Source organism: Ascaphus truei, unplaced genomic scaffold, assembly GCF_040206685.1.
Source record: "Ascaphus truei isolate aAscTru1 unplaced genomic scaffold, aAscTru1.hap1 HAP1_SCAFFOLD_318, whole genome shotgun sequence".
In the NCBI taxonomy this organism is placed as follows: Eukaryota; Metazoa; Chordata; class Amphibia; order Anura; family Ascaphidae; genus Ascaphus; species Ascaphus truei.
The window spans coordinates 24,701-49,440 of NW_027456158.1; the positions used below are offsets into that span (position 1 = coordinate 24,701).

General features: G+C 49.5%; 1 protein-coding gene and 1 long non-coding RNA gene across 2 annotated transcripts in view; one reads left to right on the forward strand and one right to left on the reverse strand.

Moving 5' to 3' along the window:
* The first annotated feature begins 417 nt into the window (after nucleotides 1-417).
* On the forward strand, nucleotides 418-13,898 carry LOC142483306 (uncharacterized). The gene is made up of 2 exons (XR_012797294.1): nucleotides 418-1,290; nucleotides 11,663-13,898. It is a non-coding gene; the product is annotated as an uncharacterized LOC142483306 (long non-coding RNA).
* A 210-nt stretch (nucleotides 13,899-14,108) lies between these two features.
* Nucleotides 14,109-24,740, reverse strand: part of LOC142483305 (uncharacterized) — a 395,453-nt gene continuing 384,821 nt past the window's right edge. The window contains exon 2 of the mRNA XM_075583408.1: nucleotides 14,109-14,283. The gene's annotated coding sequence lies outside the window, so the exon portion shown is untranslated. The remainder of the gene's footprint in view (nucleotides 14,284-24,740) is intronic.

Here is a 24,740-nt window from a genome sequence, read left to right on the forward strand (position 1 = left end):
CACACTCTCTCTCTCTCTCCCCCACACTCTCTCTCTCTCCTCCACACTCTCTCTCTCTCCCCCACACTCTCTCTCTCCCCCACACTCTCTCTCTCCCACACTCTCTCTTCCCCATAATCTCTCTCTCCCCCACACTCTCTCTCTCCCCCACACTCTCTCTCTCTCCCCCACACTCTCTCTCTCTCTCCCACACTCTCTCTCTCTTCGCCCCCACGCTTTCTCTCTCTCACCCACACTCTCTCTCTCTCACCCACACTCTCTCTCATCCACACTCTCTCTCTCACCCACACTCTCTCTCTCTCCCACACACTCTCCCACGCACTCTCTCCCACACACTCTCTCTCCCACTCTCTCTCTCTCTCTCCCACACTCTCTCTCTCTCTTCCCCACACTCTCTCTCTCTTCCCCACAGGTTGTTCTACCCTTATGTCAGATGTAGTGGCTATAAACAGTAAGGTTTTTTAACCATCTTGATAATAATAATATTATATTTTTTCCGTCAAATATGTAATTCGTTATAACTTTTGTCACATAAATATATTTTTTGCTGTAATACACTCTGGCACATTTTTAAGTTACTTTAAAGGGATGTGTGCCACACTACCAAGATTGCTTAACTTTTACCATTAGGTTATGACAGTGTTGAGGTAATTTTCACATCCAGCCACATGGTGGCACTATTGTATTACATATGTAAAGATTTTAACCAACAGAGAATGGTTTTAAAAATACTGCACACGGAGGAACTAAAAGATTCCAAATCACACAAATACCCCAATCAAATTCCAATTTCCACCGTTTTTTATTAAACTTAAAATGCTTCTAAGGACAAATACAATGATCATCTCTAAGTATTTTTAAAATGTAGTTTTTATAATGTATTGATTTATTTTAATATATGCTTATCTAATTTTAATATATGCTTATCTAACCCATTATTTATATTTACAGGCACATCTCACTATCCCTGACATTAGGGGCTTCCAAAGGTAGCTCCTATAAAGAGATATAACCGTCTAAATTTAAACCATGCCCTTAATCCAGGTGTTTCTCCAATTAAACTAATGGGGGCACCTATAAATGCAGCACACAATGAGCATCCGGCAGGAACCTGACGAAGCTTATTGCGAAACGCGTAGTTCCCTGCCGGAGCTCATTGACAGAGGGACCCAGCACACTGCAGGACATCCGGTTCAGATCCCCCTTTCCGGTTCCGCTGCCGGACGCGCCAGTTGGAGCAAAAAACGGAGTAGGAGATCGTGCAGGAGTGCTCTGAGCGGATGATGCTGGGCAAGTGATTTTGTATATTCGTTTAGTGTGAGAGTCCTTTTTTGTGTTTGCTTCAGTACATCACATACTGTTTAGTTCATTGTGTTATCGTGTCATATATTGTTTTATACCTTTTAAGCACCACAACATGTATGCATAGTGTATGCACATGTCTTCACTGTTAACCCATTAAAGACCTTTTAATTCATTTTGACTTTTGGTTTGCACATTGCTTTTTGGTCATTTGGGATACGGGGAGAGGAGACACTCACACACCACACCCCATCGGGGGACAACTCTGCTGAAACAACAGGACACCATCCATACAGGACATTACCCTCTGAGGGCAAGGACTCACATCAGGCCGTGTGAGTTTAATGTATATCTGAGACTCCAGTATATGAGTCTGTATTTACCCACACCAGTCAGCGTTGAGGGAGAGACACCACACAAGCCCGTGTGAGTCACTGGATCCATATATTCTATGTATTCTGTGATTAGTTAGTGGGAACCCACCATCCATCCCACCACCGTCCACTCCTAAACCCACCCCCCTACTCCCCCTTCCCACTCCCCCCCTCCCCTTTTTTTCCCCCCAATCCCCCAATGTGGACATGATACACTAATATCGTGTTTTATTCTTTTATTCTAGTCACCCCGTCACCCCAGTTAGTCACCCCCCCCCAGTCAGTCACCCCCCCCAGTCAGCCACCCACCCTCTCTCTCTCTGTGTATCACCCACTCTCTGTGTGTGTTTCTCCCACCGTTTCTCCCCTCTGTGTCTCCCCCCTCTGTCTCTCCACTCTCTCTCCCCCCCCACACTCTCTCTCACCCCCACACTCTCTCTCTCACCCCCACACTCTCCCCCCCAAACTCTCTCTCTCTCCCCCCACACTCTCTCTCCCCCCCACACTCTCTCTCCCCCCACACTCTCTCCCCCCCCCCCCCCCCACACTCTCTCTCCCCCCCACACTCTCTCTCCCCCCCACACTCTCTGTCCCCCCCCACACTCTCTCCCCCCCACACCTCTCTCTCTCCCCCCCACACTCTCTCTCTCCCCCCCACACTCTCTCTCTCTCCCCCCACACTCTCTCTCTCTCCCCCCCACACTCTCTCTCTCCCCCCCACTCTCTCTCTCTCCCCCCCACACTCTCTCTCTCCCCCCCCACACTCTCTCTCTCCCCCCACACTCTCTCTCTCCCCCCACACTCTCTCTCTCCCCCCACACTCTCTCTCCCCCCCACACTCTCTCTCCCCCCACACTCTCTCTCTCCCCCCCACACTCTCTCTCTCCCCCCCACACTCTCTCTCCCCCCCACTCTCTCCCCCCACACTCTCTCCCCCTCACACTCTCTCCCCCCACACTCTCTCCCTCTCCCCCCCACACTCCCTCCCTCTCCCCCCCCACATTCCCTCCCTCTCCCCCCCACACTCTCTCTCTCCCCCCACACTCTCTCCCTCTCCCCCCACACTCCCTCCCTCTCCCCCCCACATTCCCTCCCTCTCCCCCCACACTCTCTCCCCCCCCACACTCTCTCACTCCCCCCCCACACTCTCTCCCCCCCCACACTCTCTCTCCCCCCCACACTCTCTCTCTCCCCCTCACACTCTCTCCCTCTCCCCCCCACACTCTCTCCCCCCCACACTGTCTCCCCCCCACACTCTCTCCCCACCCACACTCTCTCCCCACCCACACTCTCTCTCCCACACTCTCTCTCTCCCACACTCTCTCTCTCCCCACACTCTCTCTCTCCCCCACACACTCTCTCTCTCTCCCCACACACTCTCTCCTCTCGCTCTCTCTCTCCCACGCGCACTCTCTCTCCAACGCGCTCTCTCCCCCACACACTCTCTCCCCCCACACACTCTCTCTCTCCCCCACACACACTCTCTCTCTCCCACACACACTCTCTCTCTCCCCCACACTCTCTCTCTCTCTCTCCCGCACACTCTCTCTCTCCCCCCCACACTTTCTCTCTCCCCCCCACACTTTCTCTCTCCCCCACACTCTCTCTCCCCCACACTCTCTCCCCCACACTCGCTCTCTCTCCCCCACACTCTCTCTCGCTCTCTCGCGCTCTCTCTCCCACGCGCGCTCTCTCTCCCCGACGCGCTCTCTCACCCACGCTCTCTCTCTCCCCACACACTCTCTCTCTCTCCCCCACACTCTCTCTCTCTCTCTCCCGCACACTCTCTATCTCCCCCCCACACTTTCTCTCTCCCCCCCACACTTTCTCTCTCCCCCCCACACTTTCTCTCTCCCCCACACTCTCTCTCTCCCCCACACTCTCTCCCCCACACTCTCTCCCCCACACTCTCTCTCCCCACACTCTCTCTCTCTCTCCCCCACACTCTCTCTCTCTCTCCCCCACACTCTCTCTCTCTCCTCCACACTCTCTCTCTCTCCCCCACACTCTCTCTCTCCCCACACTCTCTCTCTCCCACACTCTCTCTTCCCATAATCTCTCTCTCCCCCACACTCTCTCTCTCCCCCACACTCTCGCTCTCTCCCTCACACTCTCTCTCTCTCTCCCACACTCTCTCTCTCTCGCCCCCACGCTCTCTCTCTCTCACCCCACACTCTCTCTCTCTCACCCACACTCTCTCTCACCCACACTCTCTCTCTCACCCACACTCTCTCTCTCTCCCACACACTCTCCCACGCACTCTCTCCCACACACTCTCTCTCCCACTCTCTCTCTCTCTCTCCCACACTCTCTCTCTCTCTTCCCCACACTCTCTCTCTCTTCCCCACACTCTCTCTCTCCCCCCCACACTCTCTCTCTCCCCCACACTCTCTCTCTCCCCCACACTCTCTCTCTCCCCCACACTCTCTCTCTCCCCCACTCTCTCCTCTCGCCCCCACACTCTCTCTCTCCCCCCACACTCTCTCTCTCGCCCCCACACTCTCTCTCTCCCCCACACTCTCTCTCTCCCCCACACTCTCTCTCTCTCTCCCCCACACTCTCTCTCTCTCCTCCACACTCTCTCTCTCTCCCCCACACTCTCTCTCTCCCCCACACTCTCTCTCTCCCACACTCTCTCTTCCCCATAATCTCTCTCTCCCCCCCACACTCTCTCTCTCCCCCACACTCTCTCTCTCTCCCCCCACACTCTCTCTCTCTCTCCCACACTCTCTCTCTCTCGCCCCCACGCTCTCTCTCTCTCACCCACGCTCTCTCTCTCTCACCCACACTCTCTCTCACCCACACTCTCTCTCTCACCCACACTCTCTCTCTCTCCCACACACTCTCCCACGCTCTCTCTCCCACTCTCTCTCTCTCTCTCCCACACTCTCTCTCTCTCTTCCCCACACACTCTCTCTCTCCCCCACACTCTCTCTCTCTCTCTCCCGCACACTCTCTCTCTCCCCCCCACACTTTCTCTCTCCCCCCCACACTTTCTCTCTCCCCCACACTCTCTCTCCCCCACACTCTCTCCCCCACACTCGCTCTCTCTCCCCCACACTCTCTCTCGCTCTCTCGCGCTCTCTCTCCCACGCGCGCTCTCTCTCCCACGCGCTCTCTCCCACGCTCTCTCTCTCCCCCACACACTCTCTCTCTCTCCCCCACACTCTCTCTCTCTCTCCCGCACACTCTCTATCTCCCCCCCACACTTCTCTCTCCCCCCCACACTTTCTCTCTCCCCCCCACACTTCTCTCCCCCACACTCTCTCTCTCCCCCACACTCTCTCCCCACACTCTCCCCCCACACTCTCTCCCCCACACTCTCTCTCTCCCCCCACACTCTCTCCCCCCCACACTCTCTCTCTCTCTCCCCACACTCTCTCTCTCTCCCCCACACTCTCTCTCTCTCCTCCACACTCTCTCTCTCTCCCCCACACTCTCTCTCTCCCCCACACTCTCTCTCTCCCCCACACTCTCTCTCTCCCACACTCTCTCTCCCCCACACTCTCTCTCTCCCCCACACTCTCTCTCTCTCCCTCACTCTCACTCTCTCTCTCTCTCCCACTCTCTCTCTCTCGCCCCCACGCTCTCTCTCTCACCCACACTCTCTCTCTCTCACCCACACTCTCTCACCCACCTCCTCACCTCACACACTCTCTCTCTCCCACACACTCTCCACGCACTCTCTCCACACACTCTCTCCCACTCACTCTCTCTCCTCCCACACTCTCTCTCTCTCTTCCCCACACTCTCTCTCTCTTCCCCACACTCTCTCTCTCCCCCCCACACTCTCTCTCTCCCCCACACTCTCTCTCTCCCCCACACTCTCTCTCTCCCCACACTCTCTCTCTCCCCCACTCTCTCTCTCGCCCCCACACTCTCTCTCTCCCCCCACACTCTCTCTCTCTCGCCCCCACACTCTCTCTCTCCCCCCACACTCTCTCTCTCCCCCACACTCTCTCTCTCTCTCCCCACACTCTCTCTCTCCTCCACACTCTCTCTCTCTCCCCCACACTCTCTCTCTCCCCCACACTCTCTCTCTCCCACACTCTCTCTTCCCCATAATCTCTCTCTCCCCCACACTCTCTCTCTCTCCCCCACACTCTCTCTCTCTCCCCCACACTCTCTCTCTCTCTCCCACACTCTCTCTCTCGCCCCCACGCTCTCTCTCTCACCCACGCTCTCTCTCTCTCACCCACACTCTCTCTCACCCACACTCTCTCTCTCACCCACACTCTCTCTCTCTCCCACACACTCTCCCACCACTCTCTCCCACACACTCTCTCTCCCACTCTCTCTCTCTCTCTCTCCCACACTCTCTCTCTCTCTTCCCCACACTCTCTCTCTCTTCCCCACACTCTCTCTCTCCCCCCCACACTCTCTCTCTCCCCCCACACTCTCTCTCCCCCACACTCTCTCTCTCCCCCACACTCTCTCTCTCCCCCACTCTCTCTCTCTCCCCCCACACTCTCTCTCCCCCACACTCTCTCTCCCCCACACTCTCTTTCTCCCCCACACTCTCTTTCTCCCCACACTCTCTTTCTCCCCCACACTCTCTCTCCCCCACACTCTCTCTCTCCCCCACACTCTCTCTCTCCCCCACACTCTCTCTCTCCCCCACACTCTCTCTCTCCCCCACACTCTCTCTCCCCCACACTTTCTCTCTCCCCCACACTTTCTCTCTCGCTCTCCCCCGCACTCTCTCTCGCTCTCCCCCACACTCTCTCTCTCCCCCCCACACTCTCTCTCTCCCCCCCACACTCTCTCTCTCTCTCCCCCCCACACTCTCTCTCTCTCTCCCCCCCACACTCTCTCTCCCCCCCCACTCTCTCCCCCCCACACTCTCTCCCCCTCACACTCTCTCCCCCCACACTCTCTCCCTCTCCCCCCACACTCTCTCCCTCTCCCCCCCACACTCCCTCCCTCTCCCCCCCATATTCCCTCCCTCTCCCCCCACACTCTCTCCCCCCCACACTCTCTCTCTCTCCCCCGCACACTCTCTCACTCCCCCCCACACTCTCTCCCCCCCCACACTCTCTCTCCCCCCACACTCTCTCTCTCCACCTCACACTCTCTCCCTCCCCCCCACTCTCCCCCACACTCTCTCCCCCACACTGTCTCCCCCCCACACTCTCTCCCCACCCACACTCTCTCTCCCACACTCTCTCTCTCCCACACTCTCTCTCTCCCACACTCTCTCTCCCACACTCTCTCTCTCCCCCACACACTCTCTCTCTCTCCCCCACACTCTCTCTCTCGCTCTCTCTCTCCCACGCGCGCTCTCTCTCCAACGCGCTCTCTCCCCCACACACTCTCTCTCCCCCACACACTCTCTCTCTCCCCCACACACACTCTCTCTCTCCCACACACACTCTCTCTCTCCCCCACACTCTCTCTCTCTCTCTCTCTCCCGCACACTCTCTCTCTCCCTCCCACACTTTCTCTCTCCCCCCCACACTTTCTCTCTCCCCCACACTCTCTCTCCCCCACACTCTCTCCCCCACACTCGCTCTCTCTCCCCCACACTCTCTCTCGCTCTCTCGCTCTCTCTCCCCCACGCGCGCTCTCTGTCCCACGCTCTCTCTCTCCCCACACACTCTCTCTCTCTCCCCCACACTCTCTCTCTCTCTCTCCCGCACACTCTCTATCTCCCCCCCCACACTTTCTCTCTCCCCCCCACACTTTCTCTCTCCCCCCCACACTTTCTCTCTCCCCCACACTCTCTCTCTCCCCCACACTCTCTCCCCCACACTCTCTCTCTCCCCACACTCTCTCTCTCCCCCCACACTCTCTCTCCCCCCACACTCTCTCTCTCTCTCCCCCACACTCTCTCTCTCCTCCACACTCTCTCTCTCTCCCCCACACTCTCTCTCTCCCCCACACTCTCTCTTCCCCATAATCTCTCTCTCCCCCACACTCTCTCTCTCCCCCACACTCTCTCTCTCTCCCCCACACTCTCTCTCTCTCTCCCACACTCTCTCTCTCGCCCCCACGCTCTCTCTCTCTCACCCACACTCTCTCTCTCTCTCTCCCACACTCTCTCTCTCTCTTCCCCACACTCTCTCTCTCTCTTCCCCACACTCTCTCTCTCCCCCCCACACTCTCTCTCTCCCCCACACTCTCTCTCTCCCCCACACTCTCTCTCTCCCCACACTCTCTCTCTCCCCCACTCTCTCTCGCCCCCACACTCTCTCTCCCCCACACTCTCTCTCTCCCCCACACTCTCTTTCTCCCCCACACTCTCTTTCTCCCCCACACTCTCTCTCCCCCACACTCTCTCTCTCCCCCACACTCTCTCTCCCCCACACTCTCTCTCTCTCCCCCACACTCTCTCTCCCCCACACTTTCTCTCTCCCCCACACTTTCTCTCTCGCTCTCCCCCGCACTCTCTCTCGCTCTCCCCCGCACTCTCTCTCGCTCTCCCCCACACTCTCTCTCGCTCTCCCCCACACTCTCTCTCGCTCTCCCCCACACTCTCTTGCTCTCCCCCACACTCTCTCTCTGTCCCCCACACTCTCTCTTTCCCCCACACTCTCTCTCTCTCTCCCACACTCTCTCTCCCACACTCTCTCTCTCTCTCCCACACTTTCTCTCTCTGTCCCCCACACTCTCTCTCTCTCTGTCCCCCACACTCTCTCTCTCTCTGTCCCCCACACTCTCTCTCTCTGTCCCCCACACTCTCTCACACTCTGGATCTCTTATTAACCCTATATCTGTGTCTCCCCCCTCTGTGTCTCTCCACTCTCTCTCCCCCCCACACTCTCTCACCCCCAAACTCTCTCTCTCCCCCCCTACACTCTCTCTCTCTCCCCCCCTACACACTCTCTCTCCCCCCCACACTCTCTCCCCCCCACACTCTCTCTCCCCCACACTCTCTCTCCCCCACACTCTCTCTCTCCCCCACACTCTCTCTCTCCCCCCACACTCTCTCTCTCCCCAACACTCTCTCTCTCCCCCACACTCTCTCTCTCCCCCACACTCTCTCTCTCCCCCACACTCTCTCCCACTCTCTCTCTCTCTCTCCCACACTCTCTCTCTCTCTTCCCCACACTCTCTCTCTCTTCCCCACACTCTCTTTCTCCCCCCCACACTCTCTCTCTGTCTCCCACACTCTCTCACACTCTGGATCTGGATCTCTTATTAACCCTATATATCTTAACTGCCCTATACTGCACCGAAATAACCTATACTGCTTTCTTCCAGATCTGACTCAAGCTTCACACGGAAGACATCGGAGCCCCCCCTAACCCAGAAGACAGGTAGGGAACACATCCCCTCCAATGTATAACATTGCGGGAATGAGGGTACCTGGACATTGAGGGACTGCGGATCAGGTAAGATCCCAGGCGGGATTGCTGCTTTAGATATTGTGAAGCGGGGACGTCCAGACACTGGTTAATGGGTTTAAGAAATACACACACGTAACAAGGACTAATTGTAGTATAATGTAATACAATAAATACATTTATGTCAAAAACGAATGTTCTGACTAGGAATTTATTAAATGTATTTTATTTATATATTTTATTTTAAAGCGGGACTGGGGGCGGAGTTGGGGGCGGGACTAGGTGGCGAGTAGATTTTTTGGTTGGGCGAGTAGATTTTTGGGTGATTTGTCGAACACTGTATATATATATATAGCTTATTGCTGCAGCAAAGGTTATTCCCACCTTTCTCCTAGGGCAGGGATATCCAAACAATGTAATTCCAGCGCACAGCAAAAAGAGAGTCGGGTTAATAAAAAATAAAATAATTTATTTAAACCGCATTAAAAAAATAGAGGGTGCAACCTTTCAAGGATGAGGTGTGTATGTATATATATGTGTGTGTGTATGTATATACAGTATATGTGTGTGGACTGGGGGCGGAACTAGGTGGCGAGTAGATTTTTTGGTTGGGCGAGTAGATTTTTGGGTGATTTGTCGAACACTGTATATATATATATATAGCTTATTGCTGCAGCAAAGGTTATTCCCACCTTTCTCCTAGGGCAGGGATATCCAAACAATGTAATTCCAGCGCACAGCAAAAAGAGAGTCGGGTTAATAAAAAATAAAATAATTTATTTAAACCGCATTAAAAAAATAGAGGGTGCAACCTTTCAAGGATGAGTTGTGTATGTATATATATGTGTGTGTGTATGTATATACAGTATATGTGTGTGTGTATATATATACTTTTATTTTATTTTTAATTATTTTATTTTTTATTAACCCGACTCTCTTTTTGCTGTGCGCTGGAATTACATTGTTTGGATATCCCTGCCCTAGGAGAAAGGTGGGAATAACCTTTGCTGCAGCAATAAGCTTGAGAAGTATATTATTTATATTTTTTCTTACATTTTCTTTTGAAGATTTTTTGCACCATAATGTATGGCACTTTTTGTTAAACTGTTTCAATTGCTGTGTAACACAAATCAGGAAAAATGATGTAATTACGGCAGAAACGTCGGTTCCTATTTTAATCAACCAAGTTAAGTCTACTGTAAGCTGTATATTTACCCATTTTTGGACATTAGTGGTGTCAAGTGTGGGGGTTTTGGCCCAGGATTACAGGGGTTAAACCCCATTAGGCCACCCTCTACTCTCACCTGGGAAGCAAGGGGTTAACTGGGCTGGAGTCCAGTAATGTGGTTTTTCCTTGCTTCAGCCATCCAACTGTTTATTCCCCTGTAAAAATGTATTGTTTCTGTTCCAGTGACTGCACCACACAAACACTGGAATCCATGCGGGAGGGCAAGGGTTAATAGTTGAATAGTGATTCTAGCCCTTTGTTTAAGTTACCCTCAAAGATGCCTGCCTACTAAGGAATGCGACCAAATGTTTAGGAAGCTGGAGTGGTTGGTGAGTGTTAAAACTCACACTTACAAACCATAGTATCCTGCCAGACACTCAATTTGGTAGACTGGCCAAACGCCCCTGATTTAGGAGTGGGGCTACAGAATGAGTGACCTTATTAAATATAAGAATATTATGAGATGTCCTCGGCTGAACATGCTATAAGTTACATATGTGTAAGCGGGGGGCCGAGCCGCAAATAATGATTACAGACACCTGCTGTTTAGCAGTTCCTATGAGACAGATATTAATATCTCTCTTAATTTTAGTATTTCACTGTAATATTTAGTCTTATTGGGAGCGTCATGCGTGTCGGAATGTATTAATATGGCTCGCGTGCCAGTAAGTACTACTGAAATGAAGTTATGACGTTATTTAGATAGGAAAAGCAGTTTTTAAACGTCCTTGGGTGGGAGGAGTTTTACTCTGAGGAAAACTGTCAACCTCACCACTGATTTATGAGAGGGGCTGGGTTTAGGTTGTGTTCAATGGGAAATAATTGTATAAGAACCAGGCTCAGCCTATGGCTATTGTCTTTCGTGTCTTGATGATTATGAAGATTGCTGTATGAACTGCCAGTCCAGATGTGACTGTTTCATCATTCCATCTTAAGTGAGTGTCCATATTTTGTCTGTCATTTGTATATCTCGTGTGTTCACCTTTTTCAAGGAATAAATTATATTTTATCATATCTAAGTCTCGTCCAGTTCAACCCAGTTATATTTTGGTGTGTATTATTAATAGCCTGTCTCAAAGCTACCGTCACAAGTGGTCAGATACTCGTGGGATGCCAATGGCTAGCTGGCCCCTTGAGCCACTAAAGGGTTAATATATCACAAAGTACAACAAAAGTTATTTGATAAGAACAATATATGAAGAACATTGATACAGGGAGTAATGTGATTTCTATTACTGGCGTGAGGAGAAAATATTTATTTCCATTTATGAGACATAATTGTAACATGATTAATTGGGGTGTTTTTTTTGCCTTCCTCTGGGTGAATGTAACGATAACAATGTAGCTTTAATTATGTTCAGTATGTTGCACGAGTAGAATTTTATAAAGGTTCAACTCAATGAACATATATCTCTCATCCAAATCTTCTCTGATGCATTGCAATGTTACATTAATACATTTTCTCACCATAGATGTATCTTCAGCACATGACTCGTCTGTGAGCAAGAAGCAACGTAAGAAATGTCCCAAACATCAAATTACATGAGGGGTTAATGGAAATATGTTTTAAGGACTTCAACATTGCATAAGTCTGTATGAGAATTGGAACAAGATTACCAGAAACTCGGCAGAGCATTCCTATACATCAACAGCCTTTTACTAAACTTACAGACACCGCAAGACAAGGAGAGGGTTTAAAGAACAGAGACATGGACCCCTACTGTGGGACATACGGTAATGTTATACCGCAGATAATCCATACAGGGAAGAAATCCTATAACTGCTCTGAATGTGGGAAAAGCTTCAATAAGAAATATCATCTTGTTACACACCAAATAATCCACACAGGGGTGAAGCCTTATAACTGCTCTGAATGTGGGAAAAGCTTCAGTCAGAAATCAAATCTTGTTAAACACCAAATAATCCATACAGGGGTGAAGCCTTATAACTGCTCTGAATGTGGGAAAAGCTTCAGTCATTAATCAGGTCTTGTTACACACCAAAGAATCCACACAGGGGTGAAGCCTTATAACTGCTCTGAATGTGGGAAAAGCTTCAGTCATTAATCAGGTCTTGTTACTGTACACACCAAAGAATCCACACAGGGGTGAAGCCTTATAACTGCTCTGAATGTGGGACTAGTTTCCATGATCAATCAAGTTTTTGTAGACACCAAAGAATCCACACAGGGGAGAGACCCTATAACTGCTCTGAATGTGGGAAAAGCTTCATTAAGAAATCGCATCTTGTTACACACCAAAGAATCCACACAGGCGTGAGACTTTCTAACTGCTCTGAATGTGGGAAAAGCTTCAGTAACAAATGGCTCTTGTTACACACCAAAGAATCCACACAGATGTGAGACCTTTTAACTGCTCTGAATGTGGGAAAAGCTTCAAGCAGAAATCAATTCTTGTTACACACCAAAGAATCCACACAGGGGTGAGACCTTATAAATGCTCTGAATGTGGGAAAAGCTTCTGTCAAAAATCAAGTCTTGTTACACACCAAAGAATCCACACAGGGGAGAAGCCTTATGATTGCTCTGAATGTGGGAAAAGCTTCAGTCGGAAATCGCATCTTGTTACACACCAAAGAATCCACACAAGGGAGAGGCCCTATAACTGCTCTGAATGTGGGAAAAGCTTCAATCAGAAATCGCATCTTGTTAGACACCAAACAATCCACACAGGGATGACACCCTATAAACTGCCCTGAATGTGGAAAAAGCTTCAGTAAGAAATCACATCTTATCTAGGGAGATCTCAGACTTCTCTGCTGTCGATGCCGGCTCCATTCTTGATCAAAATCTCACTCCTACTCTGTACTCTGAACAGTCACGACTTTGGACTCCTTCCCCCCCTCGTACATAGATACACATTCTCTACTGTTTAAAATGCATTCAATTTGTATTAATTATGGGGTATATTTTAGTGCAATTCACTAAGGCTTCTTCAGGAGTTAATGTGGGTATATCTGTTCCTACCTTCTTTATAGGCACTTCCCTGTTTCTATTGGTTCCCATAAGCGCAATCCAATTGATTGAGAAACATCTTGATGTAATATTTCTCTTCTACATTGAGTTTGTATACTATGTAACATACTTTGTGTATCTGCACTATTCTATATAGATTATAAAATATAACTTGTGTGATTATAGATAACCAGATCTGTGTCTTTAACATTCAGAGATTGGTTATATCTCTATTTAACACTTCTCTTTGCATTAAGTTTATGCTATGGATTCTGTGTTATATTGTACTATTTGGGGTTTCAGTATATTCCCACTGCTATATGTATTACTCTGTGTATTAGATTTTAAGTAAAGAATTGTGCAAATTAAGATAACCCCGATCTGTGTCTTTAATTATTAGACACATTAGACAGTGAATCTCTTTCCCCTCTATATACACTATTTGAGGGACTATATGTGTCTGATTATTTAAGATGTCTTTTTTCAACAAATGTAGTTCATCAATATTTGTTGATTTAAATTCTTTCCTTTACATTCAAATTATGAGTGATATGTGTGATTTAAGATATTCCTATCTAGGTCTTTATTTATTAGACATAGATGGACTATATATCTTTCTTTATTAAATTCAGTGTGATTTAAGATATTCCTATGTCTTTATTTATCAGACATAGATGGACTATATCTTTCTGAGGTTCGTTACTGTATTAAATTCAGTGTGTGATTTAAGATAATCATTCTTTGTCTCTAATTAGATATGTCTTTCTATACATATATAAGTGATACTTATTCCTAATGGGGATAGTAACATTCTCTATTGAATATATTCATCCTTTCTTTAAGGGTGTAATTTCCAATAAGCTGCCACTCTTAGTTTGTGAATTAAACCAACTTTATTCTAAGTAGTGATACCATGTTAAATATGCATCAAATTGTCTGCCCTTTATTAACATGGCTGCAAAGTAACAGTATATACCCAGCGGAGTTTGTATTGATTTATATGTATGGGACAAGGAATCAGATGGTGGTTATGTTATGATATAACAGTAAATCCTTCTCCTGAATGTATACTGATTATTGTTAGGAGTACCAATTACATTTCAGTGCACAGTATTACAACTGTCACACACACGATGCACAGCTATCTCTCACTCCCTGACACACACACGATGCACAGCTATCTCTCCCTGTCACACACACACACGATGCACAGCTATCTCTCACTCCCTGACACACACACACGATGCACAGCTATTTCTCACTATCACACACACACGATGCACAGCTATCTCTCACTGTCACACACACATGATGCACAGCTATCTCTCCCTGTCACACACACACACACGATGCACAGCTATCTCTCACTGTCACATGCACACGATGCACAGCTATCTCTCCCTGTCACACACACACGATGCACAGCTATCACTCAATGTCACACACACACGATGCACAGCTATCTCTCCCTGTCACACACATGATACACAGCTATCTCTCCCTGTCACACACACGATGCACAGCTATCTCACTGTCACACACACACACAATGCACAGCTATCTCACTGTCACACACACACACGATGCACAGCTATCTTTCACTGTCACACACACGATGCACAGCTATCTCTCACTGTCACACACACATGATGCACAGCTATCTCTCCCTGTCACACACACACACACACGATGCACAGCTATCTTTCACTGTCACACACACACGATGCACAGCTATTTCTCACTGTCACACACACAAACGATGCACAGCTATCTCACACTGTCACACACACACGATGCACAGCTATCTCACTGTCACACACACACACGATGCACAGCTATCTTTCACTGTCACACACACGATGCACAGCTATCTCTCACTGTCACACACACACATGATGCACAGCTATCTCTCCCTGTCACACACACACACACACGATGCACAGCTATCTTTCACTGTCACACACACATGATGCACAGCTATTTCTCACTGTCACACACACAAACGATGCACAGCTATCTCACACTGTCACACACACACGATGCACAGCTATCTCACACTGTCACACACACACGATGCACAGCTATCTCTCCCTGTCACATACACACGATGCACAGCTATCTCTCCCTGTCATACACACACGATGCACAGCTCTCTCTCCCTGTCACACACACACGCTGCACAGCTATCTCTCACTGTCACACACACGATGCACAATTATCTCTCACTCCCTCACACATGAGGCACTATCTCTCACTCCCTGTCACACACAAGGCACAGCTATCTCTCACTCCCTGTCACACATGAGGCACAGTTATCTCTCCCTCCCTGTCACACACGAGGCACAGTAATCTGTGCTGATTATTGAGTGACAGCTGCTCCGCCTGCAACAAAACTCGCTAATTAAAGAGAAGCATCTGGCTCAGCGGAGAGATCCTCGGCCCCTCACTCATTGCCCCGGGGGGCGGCCCGGGGTACGTCAGGCACTGCCACCTGCCAATATGTAACACCAGCATCTAATATAGAGCAGGGCCGAGTATCATTCCTGCAGGAATTCCTCTCCTGGAGACTTAACCCCTTTTGTGATATACTGTAGAGGCCATAGTCCCATTGTGAACGTTAATGCGGGGTATGCCTTTGTAACTCAGGCCTGTTAGCTTAGTCCCATTGCGTACGTTAATGCGTTGAATGCCTTTAGTTACTCAGGCCTATTAGATTGTCCCATTGCGTACGTTAATGCGGGGTATGCCTGTGTTACTCAAGCCTGTTAGCTTAGTCCCATTGCGTACGTTACTGCGGGGTATGCCTGTGTTACTCAGGCCTGTTAGCTTAGTCCCATTGCGTACGTTAATGCGGGTGTGCCTGTAGTTACTCAGGCCTGAGAGAGAAAGAAGTAACCCCTGCCTCACCACATAGTAACCCCTGCCTCACCCCATAGTAACCCCTGCCTCACCCCATAGTAACCCCAGCCTCACCCCATAGTAACCCCTGCCGCACCCCATAGTAACCCCTGCCTCACCCCATAGTAACCCCTGCCTCACCCCATAGTAACCCCTGCCTCACCCCATAGTAACCCCTGCCTCACCCCATAGTAACCCCTGCCTCACCCCATAGTAACCCCTGCCTCACCCCATAGTAACCCCTGCCTCACACCATAGTAACCCCAGCCTCACCCCATAGTAACCCCTGCCGCACCCCATAGTAACCCCTGCCTCACCCCATAGTAACCCATGCCTCACCCCATAGTAACCCCTGCCTCACCCCATAGTAATCCCTGCCTCACCCCATAGTAACCCCTGCCTCACACCATAGTAACCCCTGCCGCACCCCATAGTAACCCCTGCCTCACCCCATAGTAACCCCTGCCTCACCCCATAGTAACCCCTGCCGCACCCCATAGTAACCCCTGCCGCACCCCATAGTAACCCCTGCCTCACCCCATAGTAACCCCTGCCTCACTCCATATTAACCCCTGCCTCACACCATATTCACCCCTGCCTCACCCCATAGTAACCCCTGCCTCACCCCATATTAACCCCTGCCTCACCCCATATTAACTCCTGCTTCACCGCATAGTAACCCCTGCCTCACCCCATAGTAAACCCTGCCTCACCCCATATTAACTCCTGCTTCACCCCATAGTAACCCCTGCCTCACCCCATAGTAAACCCTGCCTCACCCCATAGTAACCCCTGCCTCACCCCACAGTAACCCCTGCTCACCCCATATTAACCCCTGCCTCACCCCATAGTAACCCCTGCCTCACCCCAAAGTAACCCCTGCCTCACCCCATAGTAACTCCAGCCGCACCCCATAGTAACCCCTGCCTCACCCCATAGTAACCCTTGCCTCACCCCATAGTAACCCCTGCCGCACCCCCTAGTAACCCCTGCTTCACCCCATAGTAACCCCTGCCTCACCCCATAGTAACCCCTGCTTCACCCCATAGTAAACCCTGCCTCACCCCATAGTAACCCCTGCCTCACCCCATATAACCCCTGCCTCACCCCATAGTAACTCCAGCCTCACACCATAGTAACCCCTGCCGCACCCCATAGTAACCCCTGCCTCACCCCATAGTAACCCTTGCCTCACCCCATAGTAACCCCTGCCGCACCCCCTAGTAACCCCTGCTTCACCCCATAGTAACCCCTGCCTCACCCCATAGTAACCCCTGCTTCACCCCATAGTAAACCCTGCCTCACCCCATAGTAACCCCTGCCTCACCCCATATAACCCCTGCCTCATCCCATAGTATCCCCTGCCTCACACCATATTAACCCCTGCCTCACCCCATTGTAAACCCTGCCTCAACCCATAGTAACCCCTGCCTCACCCAATATTAACCCCGCCTCACCCCATACTAAACCCTACCTCACCCCATATTAACCCCTGCCTCACCCCATAGTAACCCCTGCCTCACCCCATAGTAACCCCTGCCTCGCCCCATATTAACCCCTGCCTCACCCCATATTAACCCCTGCCTCACCCCATAGTAAACCCTGCCTCACCCCATAGTAAACCCTGCCTCACCCCATAGTAAACCCTGCCTCACCCCATAGTAAACCCTGCCTCACCCCATAGTAACCCCTGCCTCACCCCACAGTAAACCCTGCCTCACCCCATAGTAAACCATGCCTCACCCCATAGTAACCCCTGTTTCACCCCATATTAACCCCTGCCTCACCACATATTAACCCCTGCCTCACCCCATAGTAAACCCTGCCTCACCCCATAGTAAACCATGCCTCACCCCATAGTAAACCCTGCCTCACCCCATAGTAAACCATGCCTCACCCCATAGTAACCCCTGCCTCACCCCATAGTAACCCCTGCCTCACCCCATAGTAACCCCTGCCTCACCCCATAGTAACCCCTGCCTCACCCCATATAACCCCTGCCTCATCCCATAGTAACCCCTGCCTCACCCCATAGTAACCCCTGCCTCACCCCATAGTAAACCCTGCCTCACCCCATAGTAACCCCTGCCTCACCCCATAGTAAACCCTGCCTCACCCCATAGTAACCCCTGCGTCACCCCATAGTAACTCCAGCCTCACACCATAGTAACCCCTGCCGCACCCCATAGTAACCCCTGCCTCACCCCATAGTAACCCTTGCCTCACCCCATATTAACCCCTGCCGCACCCCATAGTAACCCCTGCCTCACCCCATAGTAACCCCTGCCTCACCCTCATAGCACTGACAGTGACGCGGCGCATTGTGTGCGTGTGTCAGGGAGTGAGAGATAGCTGTGCATCGTGTGTGTGACAGTGAGAGATAGCTGTCCATTGTGTGTGTGTGTCAGGGAGTGAGAGATAGCTGTGCCTCGTGTGTTTGTGACAGTGAGAGTTAGCTGTGCATCGTGTGTGTGTGACAGGGAGAGATAGCTGTGCCTAGTGTGTGTGTGTGTGTGTGACAGTGTGAGATAGCTGTGCATCGTGTGTGTGTGACAGGGAGAGATAGCTGTGCATCGTATGTGTGACAGTGAGAGATGCACACACGATGCACAACTATCTCTCCCTGTCACACACACACACATGATGCACAGCTATCTCTCACTGTCACACACACACGATGCACAGCTATCTCTCACTCCCTGAAACACACACATGATGCACAGCTATCTCTCACTCCCTGACACACACACGATGCACAACTATCTCTCACTCCTTGACACACACACACACACACACGATGAACAGCTATCTCTCCCTGTCACACACACGATGCACAGATATCTCTCACTGTCACACACACACAATGCACAGCTATCTCTCCCTGTCACACACACATGATGCACAGCTATCTCTCACTCCCTGACACACACACGATGCACAGCTATCTCTCCCTGTCACACACACACGATGCACAGCTGTCTCACTGTCACACACACACAATGCACAGCTATCTCTCACTGTCTCACACACACGATGCACAACTATCTCTCACTCCCTGACACACACAAGATTCACAACTATCTCTCACTCCTTGACACACACACACACGATGAACAGCTATCTCTCACTGTCACACACACAATGCACAGCTGTCTCTCCCTGTCACACACACATGATGCACAGCTATCTCTCACTCCCTGACACACACACGATGCACAGCTATCTCTCCCTGTCACACACACACAATGCACAGCTATCTCTCCCTGTCACACACACACGATGCACAGCTATCTATCACTGTCACACACACACACGATGCACAGCTATCTCTCACTGTCACACACACATGATGCACAGCTATCTCTCCCTGTCACACACACACGATGCACAGCTATCTCTCACTGTCACATACACACGATGCATAGCTATCTCCCTGTCACACACACACGATGCACAGCTATCACTCAATGTCACACACACACGATGCACAGCTATCTCTCCCTGTCACACACACACGATACCCAGCTATCTCTCCCTGTCATACACACTTGATGCACAGCTATCTCTCACTATCACACACACACACACACGATACACAGCTATCTCTCACTGTCACACACACACACGATGCACAGCTATCTTTCACTGTCACACACACACACACGATGCACAGCTATCTCTCACTGTCACACACACACATGATGCACAGCTATCTCTCCCTGTCACACACACACGATGCACAGCTATCTCTCACTCCCTGACACACACAAGATTCACAACTATCTCTCACTCCTTGACACACACACACACGATGAACAGCTATCTCTCCCTGTCACACACACACATACGATGCACAGCTATCTCTCACTGTCACACACACACACACGATGCACAGCTATCTCTCACTGTCACACACACACGATGCACAGCTCTCTCCCTGTCACACACACGATGCACATCTATCTCTCCCTGTCACACACACACGATGCACAGCTATCTCTCCCTGTCACACACACACGATGCACAGCTATCTATCACTGTCACACACACACACGATGCACAGCTATCTCTCACTGTCACACACACATGATGCACAGCTATCTCTCCCTGTCACACACACACACACACACACACGATGCACAGCTATCTCTCACTGTCACATACACACGATGCACAGCTATCTCTCCCTGTCACACACACACGATGCACAGCTATCTCTCCCTGTCACACACACACGATACACAGCTATCTCTCCCTGTCATACACACATGATGCACAGCTATCTCTCCCTGTCACACACACACGATGCACAGCTATCTCTCACTGTCACACACACACACACACACAATGCACAGCTATCTTTCACTGTCACACACACACACGATGCACAGCTATCTCTCACTGTCACACACACACACATGATGCACAGCTATCTCTCCCTGTCACACACACACGATGCACAGCTATTTCTCACTGTCACACACACACACGATGCACAGCTATCTCTCACTGTCACACACACACACACACGATGCACAGCTATCTCTCACTGTCAACACATACGATGCACAGCTATCTCTCACTGTCACACACGATGCACAGATATCTCTCCCTGTCTCACACATACAATGCACAGCTCTCTCTCACTGTCACACACACAAACGATGCACAGCTCTCTCTCACTAGCTGTGCATCGTGTGTGTGTGTGACAGGGAGAGATAGCTGTGCATCGTGTGTGTGTCAGGGAGTGAGAGATAATTGTGCATCGTGTGTGTGAGACAATGAGAGGAAGCAGGGCATTCTGGCAGCCAAGTGGCTTGACCTTTAATAAAAAAATTTAATAAAAAATATCACAAAATTCTTCTAAGTCCCTTGTGAAGAGTGAAAGACGCGCACGTTCATTTTCAGAGCTCCTAGACATTCCTATAAGAAGTTAGCCAAATAGTAGCTTCGAAAAACACTTAGGTTAAGTTTGAGAGTTGCTTCTAATGTACCAAAGCTGGACTTAGACATAATTTCACTCTCACAACATTATGGCTGGTTGGAGACAGTCCGAACCACAAGTACCGGGTCCATGGTTCTGGCCGTATACTGGGGGGACGGGGACGACTCCCATTAACCCCTGACTATACCGGGGATACGCTTATCACAATGCCTTTCTGGTCTGTGCTGAAGCAGGTAGCCACAGATGTAGAGGTGCAGCGCACAGCGATAAACTGGATCCACGGGACAGCAGCAGTATAATGAAAATAAAAGTTCTTTATTGAGAAGTCATGGTGCAGACAGGTATGGGTGCAGGAAAAAACCTCTGTCTCTAACGCGTTTCACGCCTTGCTGGCGCTTCGTCGGAGAGTAATTACTCTCTCCGACGAAGCGCCAGCAAGGCGTGAAACGCGTTAGAGACAGAGGTTTTTTCCTGCACCCATACCTGTCTGCACCATGACTTCTCAATAAAGAACTTTTATTTTCATTATACTGCTGCTGTCCCGTGGATCCAGTTTATCGCTGTGCGCTGCACCTCTACATCTGTGGCTACCCGAATCATTTCTACAAGCAGGAGCACGCTTTCCAGAAGGCACAATGGGCAAGGTCACGTGAGTTGTACCTTCTAACAGTACATAGAGGTATTTTATTGGTGTGTTTATATAAGTGTCAGTACCAGTCCACATTGGCAGTGAGGGGGTGGGGCTCATATATCTCCATCACCCACACTCACCAGGACATTTATTCAGGTCACAGACTACACACGCACCCATATATACCTCACTCAATCATATACCTTATACCCAGCCTATTTCCTTCAATCAAGAAATCATTGTTAATTACAGAGCATGTCACTTGAGCACTATATTTGAACATTGTGCTGAAGCAGGGAATTCTGGCAGCCAAGTGGCTTGACCTTTATTAGTGAGCCTGGTTACCCCCTCTCGGAACCAGACTTAGAAATCGCCAGCTTATATACAGTGCATAAAATATATTTATATATATACCCTTATACACCATTTTAATAAAAAATATCACAATATTCTTCTAAGTCCCTCGGGAAGAGTGAAAGACGCGCACGTTCATTTTCAGAGCTCCTAGACCTTCCTATAAGAAGTTAGCCAAAAGTAGCTTCGAAAAACGCTTAGGTTAAGTTTCAGAGTTGCTTCTAATGTACCAAAGCTGGACTTAGACATAATTTCACTCTCACAACATTATGGCTGGTTGGAGACAGTCCGAACCACAAGTACCGGGTCCATGGTTCTGGCCGTATACTGGGGGGACGGGGACGACTCCCATTAACCCCTGACTATACCGGGGATACGCTTATCACAATGCCTTTCTGGTCTGTGCTGAAGCAGGGAATTCTGGCAGCCAAGTGGCTTGACCTTTATTAGTGAGCCTGGTTACCCCCTCTCGGAACCAGACTTAGAAATCGCCAGCTCATATACAGTGCATAAAATATATTTATATATATACCCTTATACACCATTTTAATAAAAAATATCACAATATTCTTCTAAGTCCCTCGGGAAGAGTGAAAGACGCGCACGTTCATTTTCAGAGCTCCTAGACCTTCCTATAAGAAGTTAGCCAAAAGTAGCTTCGAAAAATGCTTAGGTTAAGTTTCAGAGTTGCTTCTAATGTACCAAAGCTGGACTTAGACATAATTTCACTCTCACAACATTATGGCTGGTTGGAGACAGTCCGAACCACAAGTACCGGGTCCATGGTTCTGGGCGTATACTGGGGGGACGGGGACGACTCCCATTAACCCCTGACTATACCGGGGATACGCTTATCACAATGCCTTTCTGGTCTGTGCTGAAGCAGGGAATTCTGGCAGCCAAGTGGCTTGACCTTTATTAGTGAGCCTGGTTACCCCCTCTCGGAACCAGACTTAGAAATCGCCAGCTCATATACAGTGCATAAAATATATTTATATATATACCCTTATACACCATTTTAATAAAAAATATCACAAAATTCTTCTAAGTCCCTCGGGAAGAGTGAAAGACGCGCACGTTCATTTTCAGAGCTCCTAGACCTTCCTATAAGAAGTTAGCCAAAAGTAGCTTCGAAAAACGCTTAGGTTAAGTTTCAGAGTTGCTTCTAATGTACCAAAGCTGGACTTAGACATAATTTCACTCTCACAACATTATGGCTGGTTGGAGACAGTCCGAACCACAAGTACCGGGTCCATGGTTCTGGCCGTATACTGGGGGGACGGGGACGACTCCCATTAACCCCTGACTATACCGGGGATACGCTTATCACAATGCCTTTCTGGTCTGTGCTGAAGCAGGGAATTCTGGCAGCCAAGTGGCTTGACCTTTATTAGTGAGCCTGGTTACCCCCTCTCGGAACCAGACTTAGAAATCGCCAGCTCATATACAGTGCATAAAATATATTTATATATATACCCTTATACACCATTTTAATAAAAAATATCACAATATTCTTCTAAGTCCCTCGGGAAGAGTGAAAGACGCGCACGTTCATTTTCAGAGCTCCTAGACCTTCCTATAAGAAGTTAGCCAAAAGTAGCTTCGAAAAATGCTTAGGTTAAGTTTCAGAGTTGCTTCTAATGTACCAAAGCTGGACTTAGACATAATTTCACTCTCACAACATTATGGCTGGTTGGAGACAGTCCGAACCACAAGTACCGGGTCCATGGTTCTGGGCGTATACTGGGGGGACGGGGACGACTCCCATTAACCCCTGACTATACCGGGGATACGCTTATCACAATGCCTTTCTGGTCTGTGCTGAAGCAGGGAATTCTGGCAGCCAAGTGGCTTGACCTTTATTAGTGAGCCTGGTTACCCCCTCTCGGAACCACAGACTTAGAAATCGCCAGCTCATATACAGTGCATAAAATATATTTATATATATACCCTTATACACCATTTTAATAAAAAATATCACAAAATTCTTCTAAGTCCCTCGGGAAGAGTGAAAGACGCGCACGTTCATTTTCAGAGCTCCTAGACCTTCCTATAAGAAGTTAGCCAAAAAGTAGCTTCGAAAAACGCTTAGGTTAAGTTTTAGAGTTGCTTCTAATGTACCAAAGCTGGACTTAGACATAATTTCACTCTCACAACATTATGGCTGGTTGGAGACAGTCCGAACCACAAGTACCGGGTCCATGGTTCTGGGCGTATACTGGGGGGACGGGGACGACTCCCATTAACCCCTGACTATACCGGGGATACGCTTATCACAATGCCTTTCTGGTCTGTGCTGAAGCAGGGAATTCTGGCAGCCAAGTGGCTTGACCTTTATTAGTGAGCCTGGTTACCCCCTCTCGGAACCAGACTTAGAAATCGCCAGCTCATATACAGTGCATAAAATATATTTATATATATACCCTTATACACCATTTTAATAAAAAATATCACAAAATTCTTCTAAGTCCCTCGGGAAGAGTGAAAGACGCGCACGTTCATTTTCAGAGCTCCTAGACCTTCCTATAAGAAGTTAGCCAAAAAGTAGCTTCGAAAAACGCTTAGGTTAAGTTTCAGAGTTGCTTCTAATGTACCAAAGCTGGACTTAGACATAATTTCACTCTCACAACATTATGGCTGGTTGGAGACAGTCCGAACCACAAGTACCGGGTCCATGGTTCTGGGCGTATACTGGGGGGACGGGGACGACTCCCATTAACCCCTGACTATACCGGGGATACGCTTATC